Here is a 14,766-nt window from a genome sequence, read left to right on the forward strand (position 1 = left end):
TTCATGGATTTGAATCTAAAATTCCATATTTGCACTTGAAAGAGTTTGATGAGATGATAGCCACTTTCTTGAGGACACGGTCAGATTAAAACTTTTTCCCTTTTCTTTGAAAGAGAAAGCTAAGACATGGTTGCATTCACCATGTCCTAGATCTATTAGCACATGGAATGACATGATAAGGGAGTTCATAAAGTAATTTTGTCCACATCATAATATGAACACCCTTAGAAAGTCAATCATGAACTTCGCCCAGAAGGAAGATGAAACATTCTTCCAATGTTGGAAAAGGTTCAAGGATCTTATCAGTTCATGCCCACAACACGGTTTTGAAACATGGCGCATTACATACTTTTTCTATGATGATCTGACATCTTCCATGCACCAATTAGTTGAGACAATGTACAATAGAGAATTCATGAATAAAAATGTCGATGATGTATGGGACTAATTGGACAGACTTGCGAAAAATGTACAATCATGGGACACTTACCCAAAATCAAGCACCACTTCTAGGCCCACCTAATCAAAGGATAGGGGCAGAATACACCTTCTGAAAGGGGATGATGATATCAATGCTAAAGTGTCTAATCTCATAAGGAAATTTGTTGACATGGAACTAAAAAAGGATAAGATTAATGAAACTGTTTGTGGTATTTATGCTTGCAACGTTCACACAATTGAAAATTGTCCAACAATACCTGCATTCCAAGAGATGTTGAATAAACAATCTAATGCCGTGAATAATTACCAAAGACTTTCAATGGACCTACCTCTAATACATACAATCCTAATTGAAGAAATCATCCAAACTTCAGTTAGAGGAATGGACAAACTTTTACCCCTCAGTGTTTCTATAATCAATTTCCAAATCAAGTGAAACCTCAAGAAGAACCGGTTCAAAATTCCACATAAACTCAAGAGCTTACTCAAGTAATACAAGAACTTACAAACTATATGTAAAAGATGAATTCACGCGTTATAGTTATAGAGAGGGGGATGCTTCCTGTTCAACCTCTCCCAAACCCAAACCGTAATACAAAATAAGTGATCCAATCTCTTCAAATCAAATTGAGTAAGATAAGTCTATCACCACTCTTAGGAGTGGGAAGATATTTGACAAATCCATTCTAGTAAGGGTAGAAAAGTCTAAAGACTTGGAACAGGACAATGATGATAGACCTAGTACTGCTCTACAAGAATTAGAACCGGAACTTCAAGGCAAGCCAATTTCACCATTCCCCTAATGATTGGTTGCACTAAAACCTCTTTCTAACTCTTAAGACATTTTAGAGGAGTTGAAACAAGTGAAGGTCAATATTCCTCTACTTGATGTTGTAAAATAAATACCTTCATATGCCAAATTTCTGAAAGATTTATGTATGACTAAAAGATGACAAAGTATCAAAAGGAAAACTTTTTTGACAGAAAAAGTGAGTGCCATCCTAAAGGAGGACGTGCCATAAAGGTACAAAGATCTATGTACCCTGACCATCGCTTGCGTAATTGGGAACCATCGGATTGAGCATGCACTTCTTGACTTAGGAGCGAGCGCAAATCTGATCCTATACTCAATCTATGAGTAACTGGGTCTAGGTGAATTAAAACCCACCCAAACTACATTACAACTCGCTAATCGCTCAGTTCGTGTACCGAGAGGGATAATTGTGGATGTGTTAGTCTAGCTTGACAGATTCTACTACCTGGTAGATTTTATCGTCTTGGATACTTAACCCATTGTGGACATGAGCACTGAATTTCCTGTCATTCTTGGTCGCCCATTCCTTGCCACTTCAAATGTAATCATTAATTGCAAGAATGGAGTCATGAGTTTGTCTTTTGGAAATATGACATTGGAGTTAAATATTTTTTTCAATACAGGCAAACAGGTAAAGGATATGATGATGCCCATAATGTTAACTTGATTGATTCTTTTGTGGAGGATAGAACTTTAATGACCTTATCCTCTGAGCCTCTAGAGACGTGCTTGGCCCACTCCCATGATTTAGATGATGATATCATGAGAGATATAGGTGCCATGCTTGATACTATGCCATTACTTGAAGTTAACCAGTAGAGGCCACAATTCGAGGAATTGCCCCAAACTGATGTAATGTCTCTACCGTCTAGCCTCAAGGCACCGAAGTTTGACCTAAAACCTTTGCCATCTGATTTGAAATATATCTATTTAGGTCAAGATGAGACATACCCGGTACTGACGTCATTCCACCTTGAGTAAGAATAGGAGAGTATGCTCATCTCTACTCTCATTGAGCATAAGGGAGCCCTTGGATGGTTGATTGCGGATCTCAAGGAAATTGACCCTTCGATTTGTACTCACCACATTTATCTAGAGGATAATGCGAAGACCTCTCAGTAATCACAACATAAACTAAATGCAAACATGAAGGAAGTGGGTAAGGCCAAGGTTCTTAAACTATTGGATGTGGGTATCATATACCCTATATCTGATAGTCAGTGGGTGAGTCCAACTCAGGTGGTTCCTAATAAGTTTGGAATCACCGTTGTAGAAAATACCAATAATGAACTCATGCCAACCAAAGTTACTACTGGTTGGAGAATGTGCATTGACTACAGGAAATTGAATACCGTCATAAGGAAAGACCACTTCCCTTTACCCTTCATTGATCAAATCTTGAAAAGGTTTGCTGGTCATTCCTATTATTATTTCTTTGACGAGTATTCGGGCTATAACTAGATAGAGATAGCCCCTAAAGATGAAGAAAAGACCACGTTCACATGTCCTTTTGGCACCTTTGCTTATCGAAGGACGCCATTTGGACTGTGTAATGCCCCCACCACTTTTCAGCGATGTATGATGAGTATTTTTTCTGACATGGTGGGCAATATCTAGAGGTCTTCATGAATGACTTCTCTATCTTTGATCCATCTTTCAGCGATTGCTTCAAAAAATCTTAAATGTTTGTTAAAAAGATGTGAAGAAAAGAATTTGGTACTAAATTAGGAGAAGTATCATTTTATGGTTCGTAAAGGAAATGTCCTTGGACATATCATCTCGTCCAAAGGAATCGAGGTTGATAAGGGTAAAATTGATCTTATCTCTAACCTACCTCCACCCAAGAACATATGAGATGTGCGATCCTTCTTAGGATATGCCAGTTTTTATAGGAGATTCATAAAGGACTTTAGTCACCTCTCTCATCCTTTATATAATTTACTTCAAAAGGATGCACCATACTATTAGACTGAGCAATGTCAGTAAGCTTTTACTAAGCTCAAGGACATGTTAACCATTACACCTATCATGCAGCCACCTGACTGGAGCCTTCCTTTTGAACTTATGTGCGATGCATCTGACTATGCTTTTGGGGCAATTTTAGGCCAAAGAAAAGAAAAGAAGCCCTATGTTATACACTACACAAGTAAAATCCTAAATCCTGCCTAAGTGAATTACTCAACTATAGAGAAGGAACTCTTAGTCGTAGTGTTTGCTTTAGACAAATTTAGATCCTACTTGATTAGATCCAAGATCGTCATTTACATAGATCATGCGACGCTCAAGTATCTTCTTTCTAAGAATGATGCTAAGCCTGCCTGATAAGATGGATCGTCTTACTCTAAGAATTTGATTTAGAAATAAAAGATAAAAAGGGAGTAGAGAACGTAGTGGCTGACCATCTTTCTCTTGTTGATCTCTCTGATTCCCTTGAGAGAACACATATAAATAACATGTTCCCTAACGAGTAATTGTTCAAAGTCTTCCATTCACCTTGGTTTGATGATATTGCAAATTATCTTACCACAAGTTTCACGCCAACACATTGGACTACGCAAGATAAGAAAAAATTCTTCACCAAGGTTCGTAAGTTCTTCTAGGATGATCTATATTTGTTTAAATATTGTCTAGACCAAATCTTAAGGAGATGTATGCCAGACAATGAATACCAAAGTGTTATCTCCTTCTGTCATTCACAGGCCTATGGTGGTCACTTTTCTACTAAAAAGACCACAACTAAAATTTTATAGTGTGGCTTTTACTGGCCCATTATCTTCAGGGACACTCATGATTTTTGCAAAGCTTATGAGCGTTGTCAGAAATTGGGAGCACTATCCCGTTGAAATATGATGCCCTTGAACCCTATTCTGATCATTGAGGCATTTGATTGTTGGGGCATCGATTTCATGGGACCATTCCCCCAATCTTTTAGAAATTTATATATTTTGCTCACCGTCGACTATGTCACTAAATGGGTCGATGCGATTCCATGCCGGAATAATGATCATCAAATGGTTATTAAGATTTTAAAAGAGAACATCCTTTCTCGGTTCAAAACACCTTGAGCCATCATTAGTGATGGGGGCTCACATTTTTATAATAAGCTATTCATGAACTTAATGAAGAAATATGGCATCTCTTACAAAGTGAGCACTCCATACCACCCACAAACAAGTGGGCAACATGAGATTTCTAATAGGTAAATTAAACACATTTTGAAAAAGACGGTTTACCCTGACCATAAGGATTGGTTAATCTGATTGATTGATGCTTGATGTGCTTACCATACTACATTTAAAACCCTTATTGGAATGTCTCCCTTTAGACTTGTCTATGGGAAGAATTACCACTTGCCTGTGGAGTTGGAACATAGAGCCTACTAGGCGATTAAAAAATTGAATTTCAATCTGGACAATGCTGGCTCACTACGCAAACTTCAGTTGAATGAACTTGAAGAACTCCAGAATGATGCGTACGAGAACTCGAGAAATTACAAGGACAGGATAAAAGTATTTAATGACTAACATATTCTTCAAAAATCATTTACACTAGGTTAGAAAGTCCTCTTGTACAATTCTCAATTACATCTCTTTCCAAAAAAACTCCGATCTCATTCGACCGGCCCCTATTATTAGTGTATATCTTCATGGGGCTGTCGAGATTCAGAATCCATCCAATGGTAAGGATTTTAAGGTAAATGGACATTAACTAAAGCCATTTGTTGAGAAATTTGATTCAGAGGACATGTCCATAGCTCTGAATGATCTTGTTTACTAGGATTGATCTCCTAGTTTGACAAAGGTGTAGTTAGGTTTACTACTTTCTGCTATTTAAGATAGTTTATTTTCCACTGTTTTAGGATAGTTTGCTTTCACTGTTTAAGATACTTTGCTTTTTAGTTGTTTACTTCTTATGTTAACCCATTTTATGCTGAGATCCGTAAAAAAGCTTCCATTTCCTTCTTTCAGGTACTATCTTTCCAACACCATCTTCGTTATTTTCATTGCCTCTTTTGCATTTACATGATTATTTCTTATACATTAAGAATAATGTCAAATTTTTGTAGGGGGATGTGGGGGATTAGGTGACCTAATCAGTGTTTTCTCAGTTTCGAGCAAAAATTTTGTAAATTTTTCAAGGTTTTAAGTTGAAATCTATTTGGAAAACAAGAAATTTTGTATTTAAGAATGCGTTAAGTATGATGAGATAAGAGAATGGATTTTAAATTGTGGGAGCTTAATCATCTAAGAAAAAGTTTGAATATCATATTAATCGAAACCACAAGACACGTTTAATTTGCTTTCTTTGAATGTGCTTGAGTTTCTAATTGTTAGTATGTAGATCATTATTAGATATTGAGAATTCAATCTGGTGAAGCTTGTCCACCGTAAAAGATGGAAGACCAGTTAAAAAATAGGAGATTGACAAAGAGGTCATAAAGAATGAAGAATAACAACATCTTTAAGGGGAATGGAAAATGCCTTTGAAAAGGATATAATGTCTAGAAAAAAAGAGGAATTAATAATGATGACCGTCGATATAAAATTAAAAAATTAGAAAAAGAATGGAAAAGGGGATAGGTCTAAAATCGGTACTTGAGCTTTCAATTAATCTTATTATGATGAACATGGCTAACATTACGAAACAAAAGTTATTTTCTGAGAAGTAAATTGATCTTTCACCAAGCACATAGGAAAACTTGATATTTGAACTTTCATTCTGATTAAAGTGATAAAGAACCTATTTGATTGATTGCATAGTTGATTTGGCTCTAAGTTTTCAAAATCCCACTATCTCACTTAATTTTACTCATTCATACTTGATTGCACAAAAGATTATTTTTTGAAAAAGGAGTTCGAACTTGAGATTGGAAATTATTAATCGCATATTTAGCTCGGGACTAGCAAAATGTTGGTTGGGAGTTGCATTGAGGATCAAATTTTGCATATTATCCCCCATTTATTTCTTGGTTTTACAAACATAATATGGCTTAATGGTATATTTTACATGTGTTTGTGTTGCAAGGTTAATTTAAGAGCTTGGATTGAAAAGAATGCTAAAAGTATGGATTTAATGCTTAAGAATCATCAAGAAAAGAATGGATCTTTAGAGACCAAGATGGAAGATTTCAAGACCCCAAGATTCAAGAAAATCAAGTGGAAAAGGAAGGAAGTGCAGAAAGTAGTGCAGAAATTGGTGCAGAAAATTACAGGATTTGAGCTTAGATGTAATCGAAGGCAGTTTGATGACATCGAAGCTAGTCTGTCGATGACATCGAAGGTTGTTCGATGACATCGAAGAATTACAGGAAAAACAAGTTTAGTTGCTGGACAAATTGGATACATTATTTGCTTACATTGAAGTCTGTTCGATGACATCGAACCAGTTACGCAGAATGCGTAAATTTGATTCGGTTTTGAGATTTCAGGGAACTTTTCCTTTAAACAAAGGTTCCTAAGAACTTTTTGGGATATCTTATGTCACGCCTTAAAATCGGAAACCAGGCTCACAGAATTTCGATCACCGAATCTGGCGCCGACAGCCTCCGTAGTGCCCCTTTCTCGACTCCTAGCACTCATATGCCAAATTTCGATCCTAGGATCCTACAAGGAGGATTTTCAATATGATTTTTTTTATAATGGAGCATAACCAAGTCACAAAACAACATCACTACATCGCAATGGACCTCATATACATCACATTCAGCCCCACAAAAAGGCCTCACATACATCTCATTGGGCCTCACTCATGGTCCTTATTTAAATCACATTGGGCCTCAACCCATAGGCCTCAAATACATCACAATGGGCCTCATATACATCAAGTGAGTCACATCACATGGGCCACACCAATGGGCCTCATATACATCAAGTGGGCTGCACCAATGGGCCTCGTATACATCAAGTGGGCCACATCAATGGGCCACGCCATCTACACCATTCATCTATTTTAAGAGGTTATTTTAGAGCATTACCCAAATGAATCATAATGGAAGATCATCTAGACCATACCACAAATAACATTGGAGATAATGTTTTCCACCGTTAGAATTCCCGTGACCCACCATAACATTTATTTTACAATCTGTTCATGAGGCCACAAAGACTTGAATTAAGAGGAAAACAAATTCCATATTAATCTAGAACTTCTGGAACCCCAAGTGGGTTTCAATGGTAGGCGTTCAACCCTCCACTGGTTTTTCACAGTGTGGTCCATCTTATAGGCAGATGTGTCTTATTTTTAGTCTCAAGCCTTAAGACGAGCTCACTAGTTGGATGGACAGTTTGGATGTAACACAAACATCAATGGGAACCATAGATGTACGGTTGGGATATAACACATATCTCATGATAAGGGACCCACGGAACCTACAGATGTCAATACGGCAACTATCTCCCACCGTCCAGACAGTGGACAGTGTGGATGAAACACGTCCATTAAGGTGGGCCCAGTAGATGGATGGCGTAGACATAAAATACATACATTACGGTGGCTCCCATGTACGCATTACAAAGAGAATGAGATAGATTCAAATTTCAGGTGGGACCCATAAAACTTGCAAACATCATACAGCAGCTATATAGCTAATGTGAGGCTACTAGCCCACCGTCCAGATGGACGGTCTGGATTTCACACATGCCTCGATCAAACCCACAGACTTGCTGACATCAATATGACAGCTGTGGTGATGGGTTGTCCATCAGATGAACGGCTGGGATATAACACATCCCTCATGATTAACCACAAAACTTGGTGACATACGCATAGCAGCCGTTGGGCAGCTGGCCCAAGGGCCGAACAGTTTGGATATACTCATACCTCATGATCAGACCACTGCCGGCCCATCAGCAGATAGACAGTCTGGATTTAAGACATATACATCAGCGATGGGCCTTACATAAGATGGATAGCGTGGTTGTAAAATAGATGAGAGACGTGGATGTAAAACAGGTGGATGGCGTGGAATAGACCACATAAATCATGTGGGCCCCACGAAACTTACTAATGTCCGTCAGCCAAACATATGGACGGTTGGGATATACAATACATGCATCCTTGTGGGGTCCACATCCCTGGACGGTGGCGTGGATATAACATATATCTGGGTGGGTCCCACACGTGTGGCCCGCCTGCATTAGGATGAAGCTGACATTCATGTTTTCCTTCCATCCAGGGTCCGCTCAAGGACAGCAGCAAGGTGCTACTGCTGGACGGCTAACAAGGTGGACTTGTTTGGTGGATAGTGTAGATAAAATTCATGCATCATGGTGGGTCGAAAACAGGGGAGAGAGAGAGAGAGAGAGAGAGAGAGAGAGAGAGACAGAGAGAGACGGTGATGGAGGGATCTTCGCCAATATGAGCTCCTTTCTATGACACAATGCATACATCAAGATAGGTCCCACCACATTTGGGCCCTCAAATCAAAAACAAATTCAACGGTGAAAATCCTAAGATCAACCACCTAAGATGCTCTTCTTTAGCTCCTTGGAATGCTAAGCTCCTAAGCTCATCCTTTAAGGCTGGATGATGAGGTTTGAAGGGTTAGATTGAGAGATTTTGTGGTAGGAAGTGGGCCACACACTTAGCTTATTTTCTCTCCTTAGGATTCTTCTCTCATGGTTGCTTGGGAAATGGTAGAGAATGGAGTAAAATGAGAGAGGGGTAGGCTTGTGTAAGAAGGATGGGATGAGAGGAATGGGTAGTGTAAGAGAGAAATGGGTGTCTGTAAGAGAGAGTTGACTTATGGGGTTGAGGTGGCATGGGGTATGGGTTGCTTGTCTTTGTTGGTAAGAAAGTGATGGGAGAGGCATGAATTATGTACTTGACTAGTACTCGATTGATTAATGTGATTGGTTGTAGAGATTCTCTCGGAATTCACAACGCGTGGCATTTCTTTGAAATATACGCAGGCCCACAACTCCTGGCCTAGGTATCGCATCGGTGCGTAAGACGCAGCGTTGGAACCGCAACGACAGTGCGATCGTGATGGTACAAGTTTCAAATCGAGCCGACTCAGATATATGAGATGTGACTTAAAGTCACATGCAAATGCTTATTATAGGTCGCAGGTTGCTGTAGTTTGATAAGGATGATTGTGGGAGTCTACAAAATAGTACGGACTAAGATACGGGTCTTACAGCTCTCCCCTCCTAATAAAAATTTCATCCTCAAAATTTACACAATCATCACAACTACGTATAACTCATAAGGGAATAGGAAACATAACATCATATATAATTAAAACACAATACAATATACAATCAAACATCAAAGAGATGAGGATAACGCTCATGAATCTTAGCCTCACGCTCCCAAGATGCCTCATCCACACTATGATGACCCCACTGCACCATCACTAAACGAATGACCTTAGTTCAAAGGACTTACTCCTTCCGATCAAGGATACGAACTGGCTGCTCAATGTAAAAATCATCCTTACGAACCTCTAATGGCTGCCAACCAATAACGGGAATGATGTTTGACCCACATTTCTGCAACATAGAGACAGAAAATGTTGTGGAGGCTAGACAACTGAGATGGCAAGGCAAGCCGATAAGCCACAATGTTAATGCGCTCACTGATCTTAAAAGGTCCTATAAATCTCAAGGCAAGCTTGCCCTTCTCTCCAAAATAAACCAACCCTTAGTGGGTGAGAGCTTGAGATACACATGGTCTCCAACAGCAAACTCCAAGGGACGACGTCGACGATTAGAAAAACTCTTCTACCGGCTTTAAGTTATGTGCATCCTTAGCCTGATGATGTCGATGACCTCTGATGTCTCCTGCACAAGCTCAAGACATAGGAGACATCACTCTTCAACCTCGATCCAACAAATTGAAGATCTGCATGGTCTACCATATAATGCCTCAAAAGGAGCCATGCTAATAGTCACCTGATAGTTGTTGTTGTATACGAACTCAGCCAATTGCAGGTGCTCGTTCTAGCTACCCGAGAAGTCAATCACGCAAGCCCGGAGAATATCCCTAAGGATCTGGTTGACCCTCTCGGTTTACCAATCGGTCTATGGATGATATGCGGTGTTGAGCTGCAAGACAGAACCCATCTCCGTCTGGAAGCTCCTCCAAAACTGAGACATGAACCTCGGGTCTTGATTAGAAATGATTGAAAATGGAATGCCGTGCAGTCTCACAATCTCCTCATTGAATAACCTAGCAAGTTAGTCCAAAGTCTAGGTCGCACGAATCACAAGAAAATACACCGACTTCGTCATATGATCGATGACAACCCAGATGGCATCGTGACCATGTTCAGTCCTCAGAAAACATATGATAAAATCAGTGGATACATGATCCCACTTCCACAATGGGACTCTCAACGGCTGCAAAGGACCAAGGGATCTCTGATGATTGGCCTTAACATGCTCACACGTGTTACACTCGACCACAAAACTGGCTATCTGGTGCTTCAACCCTACCCAAAAATACTAATGCCTCATATCGCGATACATCTTCGTCGAGCCAAGGTGGATAGAAAATCGCGATCGATGTGCCTCAGTCATAAAATCTCTGCGTAACTCAAGAATATCCAGGACACATAATTGGCCTCTGAAGCAAAGTCCACCATCAGAACCAATCTATCAATCTGACCGACTCTCAGATGCTGCCTCTACATAATAACTCTACAACGACTCATCTGCCTACTGAGCCTCAATCACCCTTGTGATAAGAGATGGTTGAATCGACAGGCTTGATAATTGCACAATAGAAGACTGTAAGTCGATCTCAAAGTCGAATGCTAACATATCCTCAAGCATCTTCCACTCATGAATCATCATATATGCCACCAGGCCTCGTGGCTGACGGTTGAGAGCATCGACCACCACATTCACCTTATTCGGGTGGTACTGAAGATCAAAATCAAAGTCCTTTAGGAGCTCCATGTAACGCCTCTGCTTCATGTTCAGCTTAGACTAAGAGAATAAATACTTTAAGCTCTTATGGTCGAAGAAGAGCTCGAACTTAACCCCATAGAGATAGTGCCTCCACACTTTCAATGCGAAGACAACTGCTGCCAGCTCCAAATCATGCGTGGGGTAGTTCAGCTCATGGACCATGAGCTGGTGGGATGCTAAGCCACCGGCTTCCAGTGCTGCATCAGGACAACACCCAAGCCAACTCGCGAGGCATCGGTAAATAAAACAAATCCATCACTCCCAGAGGGAAGAGTGAGGACAGGAGTGGATGTGAGGCGATCTTTCTATTCCACAAATGCCTACTCACATGCATCACTCCAAATGAACTCGGTGCCCTTTCGAGTCAACCTGGTCAACTAGGCTGCAATACAGGAGAATCCCTCAATAAAATGTCGGTAGTATCCCACCAAACTAAGGAAACTGCGGATCTCAAACGTATTCGCGGGCTGGCCCCACTAGCACATGGCAGGGGTCCACTGCGATGCCCTCCTTCGTCACCACGAGAACGAAAAACTTTACCTCCTCTTGCCAGAATTCACACTTTTCCAGCTTCGCATAAAGACGGTGTGCACGGAGGATTTGCAAGGTAATCTCTAAGTGTTGCTCATGCTCCTCACGGGTCCTCGAATATATCAAGATGTTGTCGATGAACCCCACAATAAACTGATCAAGATATGAATTAAAGACCTCGTTCATCAACTACATAAATACGATGGGTGCATTGGTTAGTTCAAAGGACATGACCTGGAACTCAAAATGACCGCAGCACATCCTAAATGTTGTCTTCGGGATATCCTCCTCATGGACCCGAATCTAATGATAACTGAAACGCAGATCAATCTTTGAAAAGGACTGTGCACCATGCAGTTGATTAAATAAATCATCGATTCTCGGGAGTGGATACTTGTTCTTGATTGTGACCTTATTGAGCTCGTGGTAGTCCACGCAAAGCCTCAACGAGCCATCCTTCTTATTCACGAAGAGTACCGGCTCTCCCATGGCGAACTACTTGGACGGATAAAGCCTAACTCGCCCAACTCATCCAATAGCCACACAACTACTCCACTCCTAATATCTACTCCCTCGGGATATTAGCGTTCACTAATCAAATAGGTTTTTCAAGCTTCACATAAAACCTTCACAATTGTGTTTTAAGTGGGCTACATAACCACAACCCCACACTCTAAGATTTTCTAGCTGATCTCAGAAAAAAACAAATGAAATAAAATTACAGAAAAGGAAACACTTATCTATATAAAGATTTTGAAGTAGCCCAATAGAACCAACTTGATGATGACGTATATGTTCAACGTTCAGTCCCACAAGTGTATAGGGTTCTAGGTCTAGATGATTTTTAATTTAAATTAACTTAGGCTAGCTTGATTTGATTTCGATCTAAAGAAAGGGTAAATTAAATGTCCCTTTTCAATATTAGATTAGAATAGAGATCTAAAATCTAATAATAAGAGCTACTTATAAAGAATCTAAAATATGCACAAAATAGCTTAGAATGAACACAAAATTATCTCAGAGTGATTGCTTAAAAATAATTAAAATTGAATAAAAAACTCTGAAATTCGAGTACTATTTCTAAGTGAAAAATCTGTTCGCTTCGACTAGCCTTAAGTCCAATAGATTTTCAAAAATTCTGGCGCAATAAGATTTGACAAGTGCTTGACTAGCCTTGTGGGTCCCATGACTGGTCGAGTGGCCTGCTCGACTGGTCGTGGACTACACACGACTAGTCGAGTGGGGCCAGAATGCTTGCTTTAATTTGAGTCGAGCCCTGTACGATTGGTCAAGCATTGTTCACTCGACTAGTCGAGCAGTTTCTAGGACTGGTCGAGGACCAACAGAAAAAATTCTGAAAAATTGTAATAAATCCTTGACTGGTCGAGAAAATTTTAGGACTGGTTGAGCCAGTGTTAGGGCGAGTCGAATAAACAACCTATTAACTTATAAAATGACCGATACCAATTACGAAATGAATGTAACATGCCCTAAGGTCAATCTAGGTCATTCATACCTTACTTGTGAGATAGACATTGGAACCATCAAACTATCGATCACATTGGCAACTTTAATTTTTGCGATATTTGAAGCTTCAACTCAACGTATCAAACTTAGTCTTCAATTAGGACTTGATTTCTTGGACGTTTTTTGTTACAGAGCTTGAACCGCAATATTGCGATTGGGTTCTTGAAAGTTGAGTCTTCAACCAACACTTGAAACTCATACACTTTCTTCAACTTGAAGATCTCGGCAAGTTCGACGTAGATTTCAGCAAGAATAATTCAACACTATCATTGAAGGTTCAAAGAAAATCAAAGCACAAGCTTGATATATAAAATACATAAGCATGACACAAACTTGAATTAGTTTGGAACACCAAAATTTGACTAAACTTAGGATTTCCAACATAGCAATTTCAATCTCTCCCTTTGTCAAATTTGTGATAAAAAAAATATGAGTCATGCAATAGATATTCAATAAGAACACATTCTCAATAAAGAATCATGCACCATTTAGTCAATAATTGATCAACAACATATGATCAATAAAGAATCATGCACCATCTGTGCACACCATGCAACTCTCCCCCTTAATCCATTACACCCTTTAAACCCGGAAAAGAAAATTCATATCAAATCAAGCTTATTCCCCACAATATTCTCCACCTTTTTGTCACAACATGACAAAGGAAAGAAATAGATGATAGATGATAAATGTAGATGATAAGAGAGTAAATAAGATAGAAAAGAACATGATAAAAAGATTAATATTAGATAACCATTAAGTATCATGTCACAAGAGGTAAGTAGTTCAAGTAGTAATCATTCAAACTCACAGACGATAAAGAGATTTAAAAGATATTAATATAGAACCAATGCAAATGGAACAACTAGTCAGATCCTGATGAAGGAGCAGGAATAGATGGATCAATCTTATGTAAACCCCTATTGATGCGCCTCATATATTTGCGCATATATTTGAAATGCAATTGTTGGGTTACATGAATCTGAGCCACCTGTTTCTCAAGACAATGCAGTCTCTTATCAAAATCAGAAGGCTGACAATCAGAATCAGCCTCATAATCTGAATCTAGCGCATTAAACAAATCATCCATGTTTATATCTTCTTATGGCAAAGCATCATCTTCTTCAACTTCTTCACCTCCTCCAGCATCCCCAACAACTTGACCAGGTTCCAGGCCCAGGTTCATCTTGTTGATATTTGAATTATTGAAGGGATGAAGATTAATGGAGCCTTCTCCAACAGGTATAGCTACCAAAGCATGGGTAGCTACGGCAGTCATAAGATAAGCAAAAGGAATATCACTTTGACCGGGATGGAAATGAAATTGAATGATAAGATGACAGATGAGAGAAGGAAGACATATATGGATACCAGACACAACGGAATTCATAATATGGGACATGAAAGAAGTCAACTCAGTCATGTTACCTGAGCGAGGATACACATTTGAAATGATGAAGGACCCTGTATGTGGGTAACGTAAATTTGGAACTAAGCGCAATACTGTCATTCCACTCCGCATCCATGTTGTAAAGAACT

The 14,766-nt window shown here is 39.5% G+C and overlaps 1 non-coding gene across 1 annotated transcript; it reads right to left on the reverse strand.

The window, feature by feature from the left end:
- Positions 1 to 220: 220 nt before the first annotated feature.
- On the reverse strand, positions 221 to 327 carry LOC131230098 (small nucleolar RNA R71). Its single transcript, XR_009163823.1, has one exon. It is a non-coding gene; the product is annotated as a small nucleolar RNA R71 (small nucleolar RNA).
- Between the last annotated feature and the right edge of the window lie 14,439 nt (positions 328 to 14,766).

This window comes from Magnolia sinica, chromosome 16 (genome assembly GCF_029962835.1).
Source record: "Magnolia sinica isolate HGM2019 chromosome 16, MsV1, whole genome shotgun sequence".
Lineage (NCBI taxonomy): Eukaryota > Viridiplantae > Streptophyta > Magnoliopsida > Magnoliales > Magnoliaceae > Magnolia > Magnolia sinica.